We start from the raw sequence: 16,294 nt of genomic DNA, 5'->3' as shown, positions 1-16,294 counted from the left end.
TGTCTCTGTCCTTGGCTGCTGCGGTGGAAAGGGGAGCTGAGCGTTGCTGTACTATCGCAGTGAGGCCTGTTTACCCAAGATGGAGTCGAAAAGGGGCACAAAAGATGGATGCCCCGTGTCCTGCTCAGTAGTCCCATCTATGCAGTAGTCAACCGTAGTTAACTTTACATAAGGGCAAGGGGCAATTCCACTACCGGAGGCACGTGGTCCAAGCTTTGTACTGAGGAGCGTACGACGCGAGGGGGCCTGAGGACCCCTCGCTCCCATACACCCTACATGGAAGAAAGTGAGCCAGAGATCATTCACGAGATATTGTTAGCCAAACGCAATGTTTCCATTCTGGCTGAAGCCTTCCTCAAAGTAGTCCCCGAGGAGGAAGGCAGAAGCAAAGATGGTCCCTTTAAAAAATGTCTATAGCCCCAAATATGTCACCTTTGTGTCAGAGTCCTTCTGCATGGAGCTGGCTTCCCATTTCATCACTAAAACCAGGACATGCTGTCCTCACTTTCCTCTTCCTCTCCCTCTATCTCTATCAGGCCCCCCCTTGGCCACCTCTCCATCTCTTCTTTTTTCTTTCTTCTCTCTCACGACTCCCGAGGTCCAATCTATGAAAGTTTCGTCTTAACTGGTGCTTCCCTGCTCTCCCAGAACCATCAAGGACCACATTGACATGTTTGCTCCAGCCTTGGCTGATTTCTGCAATCACTCTTTTGCCACTGCATATTTCCCCTCTCGCCTCAAGCACTCCCTTGTGTACCTCGTCCTACAAAAGCCTTCTGCCGACCCTACCTGTCAACTATCATCCAATAGACTTGCACCAGACCACCTGACGCTCCGGAACCAGCTCAAGACCCTCTTTTTCTTCTCTGCCTTCTCTCTCTCGCTCTCCTGTTAACCTTCCTGTCTGATGCACTGACTGGGTGTTTGGTACCCTCAGAGTCTCACTGGGTGCCAGGCTGCTCTATGACCAGTCCTCCTTGCACTGCTGCCTGCCTACTGTGACCTTACGGGCTGCAATCTGTAACCTCTAAAGTCCCCCTGCCGACTTGAACTTACCCAGAGCCGCGCAGCCCTGGTCGCAGATACCCAGAGCCTACTGGACCTGGCTGCACTTCCCCCTACCCTTTTCCCTGCACTTCCCCCACTCTCTTCCCTGTGTACCTCTCGTGTCGCACCTGCACAATCTGAATGTCAAAAGTCCTAGTAAGATGGTTTGTCTTGTCTTCCTTCTGTCTTGTGGTGCCTAGAAAAACTTGTGTACAGGCGCATTATAAATGCAATATCATATATCATATCACCCACACACTTCCTAAAACACTCCAGCTGGAGCCCCTATATTCTTTACTCCAAAGACAGTGAGAGTAAACTAAGACCCTGTGTGGATTATAGATAGTTTAACGCTATAACTGTAAAAAACAGATATCCCTTCCCATTTGAGTACTCCTTGATCAAGCTTATGATTGTATTATCTCTGCCAAACTGAATCTAAAAGGAGTCTACAATTTAGTGTGGCTATTTTCGGGCATTGAGTGGGAAACAGCCTTTCAAACCAGATTCAGATTTTGAGTATCGCATCATACAATTTGTTCTCTGCAAAGCCTCCTGGGCTTTTCAGCATTGTGTACGTAGTCATATATTTGTATGGCATACTTATATATTCTGCTTCCCATCAAAAACACATAGGTCAGTAAACTGGACGAAATCGGAGGTCCTACCTCTCAGACCAGATATACAATGGGACCCATGTGCGGTCACCCCTTTTCGCCTCCAATTGCACTGTATGCAATATCTAGGGATCCACTTTACTCCGTCCATCCAAGAAATTGTGGACCTGAACTAACCACCTACCCTGGCAAAAATTAAATCAGACTTTACCAGGTGGAACACACTTCCACACTCCCTGATGGGTTGCATCAGCGCTTTTAAAATTAACTCTCCCAAAACTCACTTACTTAACAATGATGCTAGCCTGTGCTCCATCGAAACAAATGTGTAAAGACTTAAACAAACAATTAACAAAATTCATTTAACGAGGCAAGAGGGCAAGCATTTGGCTGGAAATTCTACAGGCTTCCAAAAACGATGGAGGGCTGGTAGCTCCAATATGGCGGACATACTACCAATCAGCCCAGATATGTTGGCCCAAGAGATGGCTGGATACATCAGACATAGCCAGCTGGAGATTGATGGAACTCTCCCTAATCTCACCTTTTACGCCAGCAGAAATCATGGCCATTCCTTTAAATAAACTTCCTACACGTATCAGCTCACACCCACTAATAGGACCTTGACTGATGCAATGGCATAAAATGAGATAACAGCTGGTCCCGATAGACGGATGGCCCCGGCTTGGATCAGCATATGGGCTATCCTATCAACATACCTAGACCACACCTTACACAAATATCAAAACTCCCATTGGCCAAAGATAAGAGTACTGGACCTCTACGATGGGGATACACCACAGGGGCTTCAAGAAGCTAGCCAATTACTCCAGCTGTGACACACGGAGTCGATACATTACTGTACCATACAGGAGATGATTAGGTCCAATACAACCAGCCAGACATTACTAAGTACCCCATTGTTGGGAGAACTGGAAATGGAACGTAACCCAATGGATTTCCCACGACTATGCTAATTTTACATTATATGCATCCTAAATAGTACCAAACGCAACATAACTCTCGCAATACAATGGTCCAATGACTTACATATCCCAATAGACTTTGGTGATATATTTGACTATTTCGAAAATATCCCCTCAATGTCGCAGAATGTTTGCAATAGAAAAATACAATACAAAATGATCCAAAGACTGTACTACACACCAAGCAAACTCTATTGCATGGGCCTTATCCGCTCACCTGCATGCTGGAGACAATGGGGCGACATGGGTACAATGGGCCATATTATGTGGTCATGCCCCCAGGTAAAACCATATTGGAAGAGGGTCCACACAATGATCACCCAGATCCCTAACATAATGATAGACTTGACCCCCGGACCATTAGTATTTGGTAAAAGATGCCAAGTGGCACACCAACCCAATTATAAGAAAGCTTGCACACACAATCCTCTTTTCCGCATGCAAACTGTTAATCATGCATTGGAAAAAAGTCAAAATCCCCTCCAAACATGCAAGCACATCGCTGATCACTAAAATCTGCTCACTTGAATGCTCTGCCCTGAGAGGGTTAGTGCTAAGCAGGCAGACCACTTAAGGGATATAGTGGACACATACATCGATTAAGATGGCAATGTGGACATAGCCCCCTTCACTATCTGTCACGCCACCTGTCCTGGGGTCTCCTTACCCGTTACGGCGCTCCACGTCTTGGAGGTTGTATCCTCGCTTCCGGCTTCGGGGTTCGGGGGTGTCCCGGGTCTCGGGCGCTTCCGGGTCTCCTGTGCACGCTGCTTTGCGCATGCGCGGGCGTCCGCTCTCCGCGCTTCGCGCATGCGCAGTGCGCAGGATGCTCGATTCTGGGAGGTATGCGGCCCAAGCCTCGTTGTGGGGTATCCAATGCCTGGGAGACGGAACGGCTTGCGTTGCAAGCCTCCCAGGTGTTGGTGGGCCTATTTAAGGAGCCCTGATCCTTTTCCAAACCGCGTCTCAACGCGGTTTGTTCGGATCGTGTCTTTGCTGCCTTGTGTGGAATTCCAGTGTTCCTGCTTGCTTCCTTCTTCCCTTGTTCTGCCTGGGGAACCCCTGTCTCTCTGTCCTTGCGCTCCCTCCTTCTAGTTCCTTCCTGTTCCTGAGTCCTCCCTGGCTTCCCTTGTCCTGGTCCCTGCCTGTCCCTCCTTGTCCGCCCAGCTCAGTCATTCCTGCCTCCATCCCTCTCCAGTCCCCGTGCTCTTCTCATTACCAGCCTGCCCTGCTTGCTTCCTTGCCTTCGTCCCTGGTGGTACAATCTGCTTCCTGCCTCCGGATCTGCCTTACGCCGGAATACCTCTGAGGACTTTGAACCATCTACGCAGAGGCTCCCCCTGCCAGTGCTTGCACTGTCCTGACGCCACACTAATCAGGGGTGAGCAATACCGTGGCGTTGGGAGCTGGTTCGCCTCCAATCCGGTTCTATTCGGGCTGGGGTTGGGCTTGTTCCCCGTGCCATTAATCACGTCTCTTCGGATCCTCTGACAGCCTGGCCTCGTCATCAAGAAACCCAACCGGACGAACAGGTATGCAGCGTTCTCGTGACGCTAGTTACAACAGATTGAGACGCCTGTCTTCTGACACCTCGGACTCTACGATGGAAGAAGATCCGGGTCTTCGTAATGAACTTCAAGCACTTCGTGCTGAGATGGCGGCGCTTCGTCAGGAAAATGTAGCCTTACGCCAAATGATGACACAGAATGTTGGTGCCATTCCACAACCCGAAGGTCCCATGGCTCACACGGCTCCCATCAAGTTCGATGGAGATCCCCGCCGTGTGGGAGAATTTTGTAATCATTGCCGTATACACTTTCTCTTCCGTTCATCTCACTTTACCAATGACAAAGCCAAGATCGGATACATCTTGGGCAACTTATCTGGGAACGCGCTTGCCTGGGCAACTCCATTGGTCGTTACCAATAATCCAATCCTGAATGATTTTCTAGCCTTCGAGAAAGCATTCTTGGATGTGTTTCAATCCCCCAATCTGGCTTCAGCAGCGCAGAATCAATTGATGGACATACAACAAGCCAATACCGATATCATCTCTTACATCAGCCGTTTCCGTCAGTTGGCAACTGACTCCTTATGGCCAGAGGTAACACAGAAGACCTTGTTTCGCCGTGGATTAAGAGAAGAATACAAAGATGAATTGCTACACATTCCGGAACCTGACGATCTACAGAAACTTATTGAACAAGTATTAAGGATAGACCAGAGGTTGGCCGAAAGAAGAGGCGAAAGACGACGTTTTGAGAAGGGAAACCTCAGACCACTGACTCATCCTACCGGGATGTCAGCACCTTCGGATGCTACCCAAGAACCAATGCAACTGGGAGCTGTAAGGGGCCCATTATCGGAAGAGGAGAAGAAGCGCAGGAGAAGTCTGCGATTATGTTTATACTGCGGGGGTGCTGGTCATTTTCTGGGAACCTGCCCTTTGCGTCCTATCAAGAAAGGGGGAAACTAGAAGACCTGTCGTCTAAGGGAAAGGCTACGACAGGTCCTTTCTTACTTTCAGACCTTTCCAGCCCTGGGTTACAACTGCCCCCAATGCAGCCTGCCGCCCTGATGACTCTGGGGATAACTTTGAAGTGGCTTGATAAAACGATTGATGTCCAGGGTCTATTAGATTGCGGGGCCTCCGGTAACTATATTGATGAGGCATTCGCCATCAACATTGGTATGCCTTTACTTACCAGGAGAACTGTTATACCAGTAGAGGTCATCGATGGTACACCTTTGGCTTCCGGTCCCATCCGGTTGCATACCATCGGCATGCTATTACAGGTCATGGGGCATGAAGAAAGGATAGCCCTCGACGTCATCAAGTCACCTTCGTATCCTGTGGTTTTGGGACTGCCCTGGCTTTTGCGACACAATCCTACGATCAATTGGGAGTCCCGTACTTTGACTTTTGTTTCTGCCTTTTGCCTAAATGAATGTCGCTGCCACAACACCTCCTTGAAGTCTACAACCTTGATCCCTCTAGTTCCAGGGGAGGACTCATCTGCTTTATGCTCTCTGTCCCAGATTCCAAAAGTTTACGCCGACCTTTGTACGGTGTTTTCGGAGCCCGGAGAAATACCTCTTCCTCCTCACAGGACGTTTGACTGTTCAATAGACCTGATTCCTGGTGCTGTGATTCCTCATGGGAAGTTATACTCTCTAACGCAGTCTGAAAAACAAGTACTCCGGAATTATCTAGATGATTGTTCTAAGAAAGGTTACATCGTACCCTCCAAGTCATCCGCCGGTTTTCCGCTGTTCTTTGTTAAAAAGAAGGAGGGGACCCTGCGACCCTGTATCGATTACCGTCAATTGAATGACATAACACTCAAGGACAGGTACCCTCTACCATTGATTCGGAACATCATGGAGTCCTTACGTTCTGCCAATATCTTCACTAAGTTGGATCTCCGAGGAGCCTACCACCTGGTTAGAATCAAAGAGGGCGACGAGTGGAAGACAGCATTCAAGACACCCTTTGGGCACTACGAATACAGGGTAATGCCCTTCGGGTTGTGTAATGCCCCTGCCGTCTTCCAACGGTTTATGGACAACGTGTTTGGTGATTTGGTGGGCATTTCGGTCTGGGTTTACTTAGACGACATCCTGATCTTCTCGGACGATCCAAAGTTACACGTCTCGCACGTTCGTGAAGTACTTCTGCGATTGTCACAGAATCACCTATACGCCAAAGCCGAAAAGTGCTCATTTCACCAGAATAGCATGGAGTTCCTGGGATACGTAATCAGCAATGCAGGTATACACATGGATTCGGGCAAAGTGAAGGCTATTCTGAATTGGAAACAACCACATGATTTGAAATCCCTTCAACGGTTTTTGGGGTTCGCCAACTTTTATCGGCGTTTTATCCCACAGTTTTCACAGTTCACGGCCCCATTGTCACGTCTAACCAGTGTCAAGATACCTTTCCTTTGGGATCATGTGGCATCAACTGCTTTCGAGCACTTAAAGACGGCGTTTAGTACGGCTCCTGTTTTGCGTCATCCTAACGACGAGCTGCCATATGTCATCGAAGCAGATGCCTCCGACTTCGCTGTTGGAGCGGTCCTACTGCAGAAACATCCTACATCTGGCGACGAACACCCTGTGGCCTATTACTCGCGGAAACTAACCTCCAGTGAGCTGAACTACGCAGTCATTGAAAAAGAACTTTTGGCCATCAAGACGGCATTCGAAGAGTGGAGGCATCATTTACTTGGTGGTCGTTTTCCTGTAGAAGTACGTACTGACCATCGCAACTTGCAGTTCCTACGATCATTGCAGTGTCGCACTGCTCGTCAAGCCCGATGGGCCTTCTTCTTCTCTCACTATGATTTCAACATCACATACATCCCTAGCTCCCAGAACCAGAAGGCTGATGCCTTGTCCCGATCTTTGGAAAAAGAAGAAGTGGGGGACAGTTTGAACATGCCTATGATATCTCCCAAACACTTTCTACTAACCTTAGCTCCGCATCTTCAGAGGATCATCCGAGAGACCTTGAGGGATCCAGAACGTATCGACCTGCTGAAGAAACCCCAGATCTGCGAACGCAATGGGTTTTTGTTCTTTCTGAACCGGTTGTACATACCTTCGACTGCTCTTCGCTTGGACATCCTACATGGATTTCACGACTCTCGAGTAGCTGGTCATCGTGGTATCAAGGCTACCCAGGAATTAATCTCCAGACAATTCTGGTGGCCCGGATGGGCCAGAGAAGTGAAATTATACGTGGAAAGTTGTCCTGTCTGTGCTCAGACGAAGACACCCAGAAGAAAGCCTTTGGGGCTCCTCAAGCCTACTGAAACACCTCCCTACCCTTGGCATACTATCGCCACCGACTTCATTGTCGAGCTTCCGCCCTCTGCAGAACACACTTGTGTCATGGTGGTTGTGGACTGTTTCACTAAATACGCACACTTCATTCCATTCATGAAGATTCCAACCTCCTCCCAGATGGCATTGGCTTTTCTACACAACATATATCGGTTACATGGACTCCCTGAGAAGATCATCTCTGATCGTGGTTCGCAATTTCTTTCTTCTTTCTGGCGTCAGTTGTGTACTCATCTGGGTATCCACAGGGCCTTGAGCTCAGGCTACCACCCGCACACCAACGGCCAGACCGAAAGGACGAATCAGACCCTGGAGCAGTACTTACGTTGCTATGCCAATGCCACTCAGTCAAACTGGTTAAGGTACCTGGACCTGGCAGAAGTTTCCTATAACAATGCGACCCATGCTGCCACTGGCATCAGTCCCTTTTTGTGTTCAGCTGGACAACATCCCAAGTTGGTTCCCTTCTCACCTGTGGTGTCCAGTTCCGTTCCATCTGCTGATCACTTGGTCTTCAAGATCCAGAAACAACATGACCTGGCCCGGAGAACCCTTACGAAGACACGCGAACGCATGAAGGGGCAGGCTGATAGGGGTCGAACCACGGAGCCCAATTTCCAGGTGGGCGATCTGGTTTGGTTGTCTTCCAAAAATTTACCTGTTCGTAATTTACCCACTAAGTTGGCACCCCGATTCTATGGACCTTTCAGAATTGCCAAACGTTTGTCTTCAGTGGCTTTTCGATTGGTGTTGCCCCGCACTTGGAAGATACACCCAGTATTCCATGTCTCCCTTTTGAAGCCCTATGTGCAGGATGTCTTTGGACGTTCTGGTCCTCGACCCTCCTCTGTTCTGGTTCAGGGGGTTCCTGAGTTTGAGGTCCAGGAGATCTGTGATTCACGGATTCGTCGGGGTGTACTCCAGTTCTTAATCGACTGGAAGGATTATCCTGCTTGTGATCGCACCTGGGAGCCGCTCTGTAATGTGCACGCTCCCCGGCTTGTCCGTGAATTCTTTCTTCGCTTTCCCTGGAAACCTGGGGCCCCGGGTCTTTCTGGGAGGGGGCATAGTGTCACGCCACCTGTCCTGGGGTCTCCTTACCCGTTACGGCGCTCCACGTCTTGGAGGTTGTATCCTCGCTTCCGGCTTCGGGGTTCGGGGGTGTCCCGGGTCTCGGGCGCTTCCGGGTCTCCTGTGCACGCTGCTTTGCGCATGCGCGGGCGTCCGCTCTCCGCGCTTCGCGCATGCGCAGTGCGCAGGATGCTCGATTCTGGGAGGTATGCGGCCCAAGCCTCGTTGTGGGGTATCCAATGCCTGGGAGACGGAACGGCTTGCGTTGCAAGCCTCCCAGGTGGTGGTGGGCCTATTTAAGGAGCCCTGATCCTTTTCCAAACCGCGTCTCAACGCGGTTTGTTCGGATCGTGTCTTTGCTGCCTTGTGTGGAATTCCAGTGTTCCTGCTTGCTTCCTTCTTCCCTTGTTCTGCCTGGGGAACCCCTGTCTCTCTGTCCTTGCGCTCCCTCCTTCTAGTTCCTTCCTGTTCCTGAGTCCTCCCTGGCTTCCCTTGTCCTGGTCCCTGCCTGTCCCTCCTTGTCCGCCCAGCTCAGTCATTCCTGACTCCATCCCTCTCCAGTCCCCGTGCTCTTCTCATTACCAGCCTGCCCTGCTTGCTTCCTTGCCTTCGTCCCTGGTGGTACAATCTGCTTCCTGCCTCCGGATCTGCCTTACGCCGGAATACCTCTGAGGACTTTGAACCATCTACGCAGAGGCTCCCCCTGCCAGTGCTTGCACTGTCCTGACGCCACACTAATCAGGGGTGAGCAATACCGTGGCGTTGGGAGCCGGTTCGCCTCCAATCCGGTTCTATTCAGGCTGGGGTTGGGCTGGTTCCCCGTGCCATTAATCACGTCTCTTCGGATCCTCTGACAGCCTGGCCTCGTCATCAAGAAACCCAACCGGACGAACAGGTACGCAGCGTTCTCGTGACGCTAGTTACAACACTATCATATGTCTGCATATACGCACCACCGATGAACCAAATACTGGCTCGAATGGACATCATTAACAAACAGCGCTACACAATATAAATCTCCTCGATACTGGTTGATGTCTAAGCAGCGAAACTTTGTGCTCTACTAGACAGTCCTTGCCTACCCAACTATAGAATGTCAAACATCTCTACAATGTATGTGTGTTATTATTGTCATTGAAATAACAACAACCACCATTTTTGCTCTGGACTGGGATATAACATTGAACAATGTGAACTGCCGAGACGCTGTTTCTCCTCTTCCAGTAACTTCTAAGCTGGCTGATTGTGGGTGCCGGGGGTGGGTGAGTTTGGATAAATGTTACCGAAAACCCAGCCTCTGAGTTTGGCCGATTGGCCATGTAAGCTGTCATTAACATTCTATGCAAAATTCTAATAAAAAGAGTGTTTAAAAATAAACACTTAGGTCACATTAGGGAAGTATTACGAATCTTCCAGGAAAACAAACTCTATGCCACATTGTCCAAATGTACCTTTCATCAGGACAGGATTTCATATTTGGAATATATTCTGTCTCCAAATGGAGTGGACACGGATCCTCAAAATAATGTAAGTAATCTTGACTTGGCCAAAAACTCAAAACATTAAAGAGCTGAAATGTTTCTTAGGTGGTGCCAATTTGTATAGGCAGTTTATCCCAGACTATTCTGAAGTTCTAGTCCCGTTGACACAACTTCTGAAAAAGGAAACCACCTACCTTTGTATGGGACACTGCCTGACAAAAATGCTTAACAGCTACTACGGGAGAGGTTTACATCAGCTCCCATATTTCACCAACCTCATCCTCCAAACTATATATTTTTGAAGCCAATGCTTCTAATCAAGTTGTAGGAGATGTTAGGGGTTGTAAACATGAGATGGACACATAGGTATAGTTTGTTCGCAAGTTCCCATTTTTATTTAATAAAAAGGGGTGAAACAAACGCCTATCTTTCCCTCACCTAACAACAATGTCCCTGCCTAACAAACTAAGACTAAAGAAAAATGACCTTGTGTCCAAAAAGTATCTGGCTCTCACACTTATATATACAACAAAATAATACACGGGTTGGTTGGCTTTCATAAATCCCACAAAATAACATACAATGGTGAACTCAAAAGTTCTGTATAGTAACAAAGTCTCATTCAATGTATCATATAAAGCCTTTTTCATTCAATGGGCCTCATTGCAAGTCCGGTGGGTTGCCGCCGGACTTGCAATATTTACCGGCGCCTGGCTTGCTAGAAACACTGGGGGATTACGACCCCAGCGTTCCGGGAAGTCAGGCGCCGGTTTTTACACCTTTCCGACATTGGTCTCTTTGGCAAAACAGACGGTTGTGTGGATCTGTACGACGGGAATCGTCCAAGATGGCCGCCGATTTTTTGTGCTATACGGGCGGCAGCAGTCTAGTTACTTCACGTTCTCAAAGGACGATATCAGCTGGTCACGTGATTCCATTTAGGAACAGAAGGAACTCTCTTCGATGCGTCGCTTCTGTGTTATGTGGTGCTCCGTAAGTTCGTTTCTAGGTTATTACCTACGCTCACTGTTGTGTGCTAATTTCCTCTTCTAACCCTTCTCATTTGACTATTTCCATTTCTAGAATTCCTCAACAGCGCCTTCTTTCCGTCGTGCTCCCTGAACGACTTTCTTTCCCTGCTTCCAACTTCCAAACGAACAGCAAGTAGTAGGGCTCCTACATTCTTCAAGAAAGTGAGTTTTCCTCCCTGCTATTGGAACCAGTGGAGACCCTTCTCCTCTCTCTCTCAGATATTAATCCTCTATCTTTCCGTAGCGATTCCTTGTGCCCCACTTTCCGAAACATAGGTGCCTTGGCTTTCTACGAGTTGACTCTGCACGCATACTTAAAATCAAACCCGTTTAGGATCTTCCGTAAGTTGAAACTCGCTTTCCTTTTCCTAATCCTTTGTCTTACCTCTTTTACTGCAGCATACTTATCTGTCCTGTCTTTCTTCTGTAGAATACTCACCACTGCCATTCCGTGGTCCAACGCCCGGAGGATTACGATAACGCTCAAGACCCATTTCTGAAGATTTCCATCGGCATCCACAGATGTTTTTTTCCCCCAGAGGGTTTCCCTGGGGGTTGTGCTCTCTCCCTCGCTGGTCATTCTGTCCTGGTGAGGGGAGGCAGGATCCTCTGGGAGATCTTTATCTTCTGCATTTGCTGTTTCACTAATTTTCTGTCTGACCAGGTTAGTGTTTGCAATTTGGTATGTAATGTCAATATTTTGCAGGCATCTTTAACTACAAAATACAGCTTAATATAGATATCAATAACAGTTAGCGACGCCAGATATAGTGGGCAGACAGCATTGGAATGGATCAACAAATACAGCAGTTTATGGCAGCAATGCAATCCATGTCCTTGGAGATGCAGTCCCTTAAACAAGATAATGCCCAGTTACGACAGCAGGTTGCCCGAGCATTTTCAGAGACCCCCCCCAGTTGCCTTAAACACAGGCAAGTTTGATGGAGATCCGCATAAACTGAAGGAATTCCTGGATAGTTGCACTGTTCAGTTTACCTTTAAGTCCTGATTCTTTCCTACTGATAAAGACAAGGTTGGCTTCCTAATCTTCCACTTATCGGGTCCAGCCCTAGCTTGGGCCACCCCATTAGTCACCTCAGGCAATGCCATTCTAGACTCCTATATGGCGTTTACCAATAGCCTAAAATCAATGTTTAGCCGGCAAAGATCTTTGTAACCACCCAGGAGAAACATCTTGATCTAAAACAAGGAACTAAAGACCTTATGGCTTATATCACCCAATTCAAACAGTTGTCCTCTGAAACGGGATGGCCTGATGACGGACTTCTGACATTATTCTGGCGAGGCCTCTCGGAGGAACTTAAGGATGAGGTTTCCAAAGTCCCGCGGCCAGCAAATTTGGCTCTGATCACCTTTACTATGCAGATTGAATACCGTCTCCAAGAGCGTTCTCAGGAGAGGAAGAAAGGCAAAGGTGTCCGTCCACATTCTGATTCTTTTCCAATCACGAGCAAGCCAACTCCCGTATAAGAACCCATGCAGATAGGTCCTGTTAGGGGTCCTATTTCTGCTACTGAAAGAGAACGTCGAAAGTCATTAGGGCTATGTATGTATTGCGGGTCCTCCTCGCATAATTTACGGGATTGCCAGATTGTTCCTCCATGCCGTTCTCGCATCCTGTTATCGTGAAACGCCAAACCCCTGCCATAGGGGGAACCACGGTAGGTGCGCATAAACAGGGTTCCCCATATAGGATTGGATCATCGCTTGAACCATCTGCAGACAATCCATGATAGTTCTATCCCTAACCATCATCTTACCTGACCAAGTTCTACCTGCGTTACTTGATTGCGGTGCTGCCGGAAATTTACTTCCATTGGCCAGTTAGGAATCATCCCAGAATGTCCTCAACAATATCATAGTGTGTTCTCGACACCCTGATTTCCTTTGTTGCCTCCTCACTGGAGAGATGACTGTCACATAGAATTTCTCTCGGACAGACCGATTCCGTTTGGACGGATGTACGTCCTTTCCCAACGAGAAAAGACAGCTCTCAAAGAATATCTCCACTCAAACTTAAAGAATGGTCTCATCACTGAGTCTAAATCTCCTGCCGGTACCTCTCTATTCTTTATTCCCAAGAAGGACTCGGAGGAACTTAGACCTTGTATCGACTATTGAGGCCTCAACAAAATCACTATCTCTGACAGATATCCCATGCCATTGATCAAGGATATTATGGAAGTGGTTCGTGGACCGGCTCTTTACACTAAATTAGATCTTCGAGGGGCATATCATCTGATTCGGATTGCTCCTGGTGATGAGTGGAAGGCTGCCTTTCGAACACCATTTGGCCATTTCGAGTACCAGGTAATGCTGTTCGGTCTAGTAAATGCGCCAATAGTCTTCCAACTATTTATGGACCACTTATTCGCAGACATTCTCCTCCACTTTGTCATCATTTACCTAGATCACATTTTGATCTTCTCTTCAAATAAAGACGAACACATCCATCATGTCAACATCGTCTTAGACCGGTTACAAGCTAACCAACTATACTGTAAAGCAGAGAAGTGTGAATTCCACCAACAACATATTACTTATCTGGGATTCGTGTTGTCTGCTCAAGGCATTTCTATGGACCCCAAGAAAGTGTCTGCAGTTCTAGACTGGCCTTCCCCGACTACCATTAAAGAAATCCAGCGATTCCTGGGTTTCGAAAACTTTTATCGTAAATTTATTCCCGGCTACTCAGAGACAATTCTACCTATCACCAGACTACTAAAGAAGGGGGTTTCATTCTCCTGGGATCAGCAAGCGCAACACGCCTTTGAGACTCTGAAGAATTTATTTACCTCTTCCTCAATTTTGTCCACTCCTGATCAATCCCGACAATTGATTGGCGAAACGGACGCCTCTCATCATGCATTAGGGGTTGTACTCCTGCAAAGGTCGGATCAAGGGGAAGAAAGACCCTTAGCCTATCTGTCAAGAACCTTTAACTCCTCAGAAGAAAATTATTCAGTTCTCGAAAAGGAACTACTAGCAATTAAAAGGGCATTCGAGGAATGGAGACATCTATTATTAGGCTCACCCTTTCCAGTGGAGGTTTGCACAGACCATCAGAACGTCAAGGTACTTCAACAAGCCCAGACTACTAATAGAATACAAGCACGAAGGGCTCATTTTTTTTTACCTTATCGGATTGAATTCTACTTCCTACCAGGGAATCAAAATCTGTGAGAAGATGCCCTATCTTGCAAGACCCCTCCAATTACCAGATTCTACTCAGTAAGGATGTTTCCAAAGGCTAAATTCATTGCAGTAATCACCTAATTTCTTCAGCTGCTCACACAAGATACTTCGCAGCAATGGCAGATATGCAAGGATCTCGCTTCTACTCATCACCAAACTAAAGATCAAGGTTATTACTTTTTTGGAGAACAAGTCCTTATCCCTTCCCCATCTCTCCAAATGGAAGTGCTCCGTATGTGCCATGACTCCAGGGCCGCTGGACATCGAGGTATTCAGACCACCCTCGATTTAGTCAAACATCATTTCTGGTGGCCCAATGTCCAATCAGACATTCGTGACTACGTGACAGCATGCAATACGTGTATTCAATCCAAAACTACTCGTGCTCCACCATTTGGTCTACTAGCCCGAATGCCTATTCCAGAAAGACCTTGGCAAGTGATATCTACGGACTTTAAAGTGGATCTTCCTTCTTCTTCTCAGTACACCACCATTATGGTCACTATCGACTATTTCACGAAATTGGCTCATTTTACCCCTTTACTCAAGATCCCAGGGGCTGCTCAGATGTCCAAGATATTCATCTCTGAAGTGTTTTCCCGACATGGTCTCCCTGATACTATTGTATCAGACAGAGGGCCTCAATACACTTCTCGCTATTGGAAAAGGGTATACCACATCCTGGGAATCAAAAGAGCGCTTACTTTTGGATATCATCCCCAGACCAAAGGGCAGACTGAACGCCTCAATCAAACTTTGGAAGGTTACTTACGTTATTCTGTCTCAGCGGCACAGGACAACTGGTTGGATCTTCTGCCTTTGGCGGAATACGTGTACAACAACGCCAGGCATTCGGCTCTCAAAACTAGCCCCTCTCATTGTTGCTATGGGTATCATCCTTCCTTTATACCTACTGTGCCTTCACCTTCCTCCTGTTCTCCAGGGGTGGACAGCCTCATAGCTGATATCCAGAATGGACACCGGATTGCTCGTTTTTCCCTACAAGTGGCACAAGACCGAGCTAAACAATATACTGACCGACATCGCCATGAGATACCAGTCTTGAATGTGGGAGACTCTGTCTGGTTAGCCTCGTGATTTCTCCCCAGACATTTAGTTCCCTCCAAACTATCTCCTAGATTTTTTGGTCCTTTCAAGGTAGTGTATTTGATGGGAACAGCTGCGGTTCGATTGGCTTTAACCTCTTCCTGGTCTCGCATACATCCGGTTTTTCATCTTTCCCAGATTAAGTTATCAGTGAAAGACCGTTTTCTACGGACCACCAAAGCCGTACCTCCCCCAGTAGTGACCGATACAGGACCTGAGTATGAGGTGGCCAACATTTGTGACTCTCAATATCATAGGAGTCGCCTTCAATTCCTCATCGACTGGAAGGGTTATTACCCAGCGGAAAGAACCTGGGAACCGGCCTCTGGTGTTCATGCTCCCCGTCTGTTACAACGATTTTGCCGACTCCACCCGGGGAAGCCGTGGTTAACCCCAATAAGGAGGGGGCATACTGTTACACGTTTCCAACGTTGATCTCTTTGGCAAAACAGACGGTTATGTGGATCGGTACGATTGGAATTGTCCAAGATGGCCGCCGATTGTTTGTGCTATACGGACAGCAGCAGTCTTGTTACTTCACGTTCTCAACGGACGATATCAGCTGGTCACGTGACTCCATTTAGGAACAGAGGGAACTCTCTTCGATGCGTTGCTTCTGTGTTATGTGGCGCTCCGTAAGTTTGTTTCTAGGTTATTACCTACGCTCACTGTTTTGTGCTCATTTCCTCTTCTAACCCTTCTCATTTGACTATTTCCATTTCTAGAATTCCTCAACAGCGCCTTCTTTCCGTCGTGCTCCCTGAACGACTTTCTTTCCCTGCTTGCATTCTATCCAGCTATTCGTATCCACCTTCCAAACTAACAGCAAGTAGTAGGGCTCCTACATTCTTCAAGAAAGTGAGTTTTCCTCTCTGCTATTGGAACCA

Source organism: Ambystoma mexicanum, chromosome 14, assembly GCF_040938575.1.
Source record: "Ambystoma mexicanum isolate Mex_15411 chromosome 14, UKY_AmexF1_1, whole genome shotgun sequence".
Taxonomy (NCBI): Eukaryota; Metazoa; Chordata; class Amphibia; order Caudata; family Ambystomatidae; genus Ambystoma; species Ambystoma mexicanum.
The sequence above is the reverse complement of the archived record's forward strand: the minus strand, read 5'-3'. Positions refer to the sequence as shown.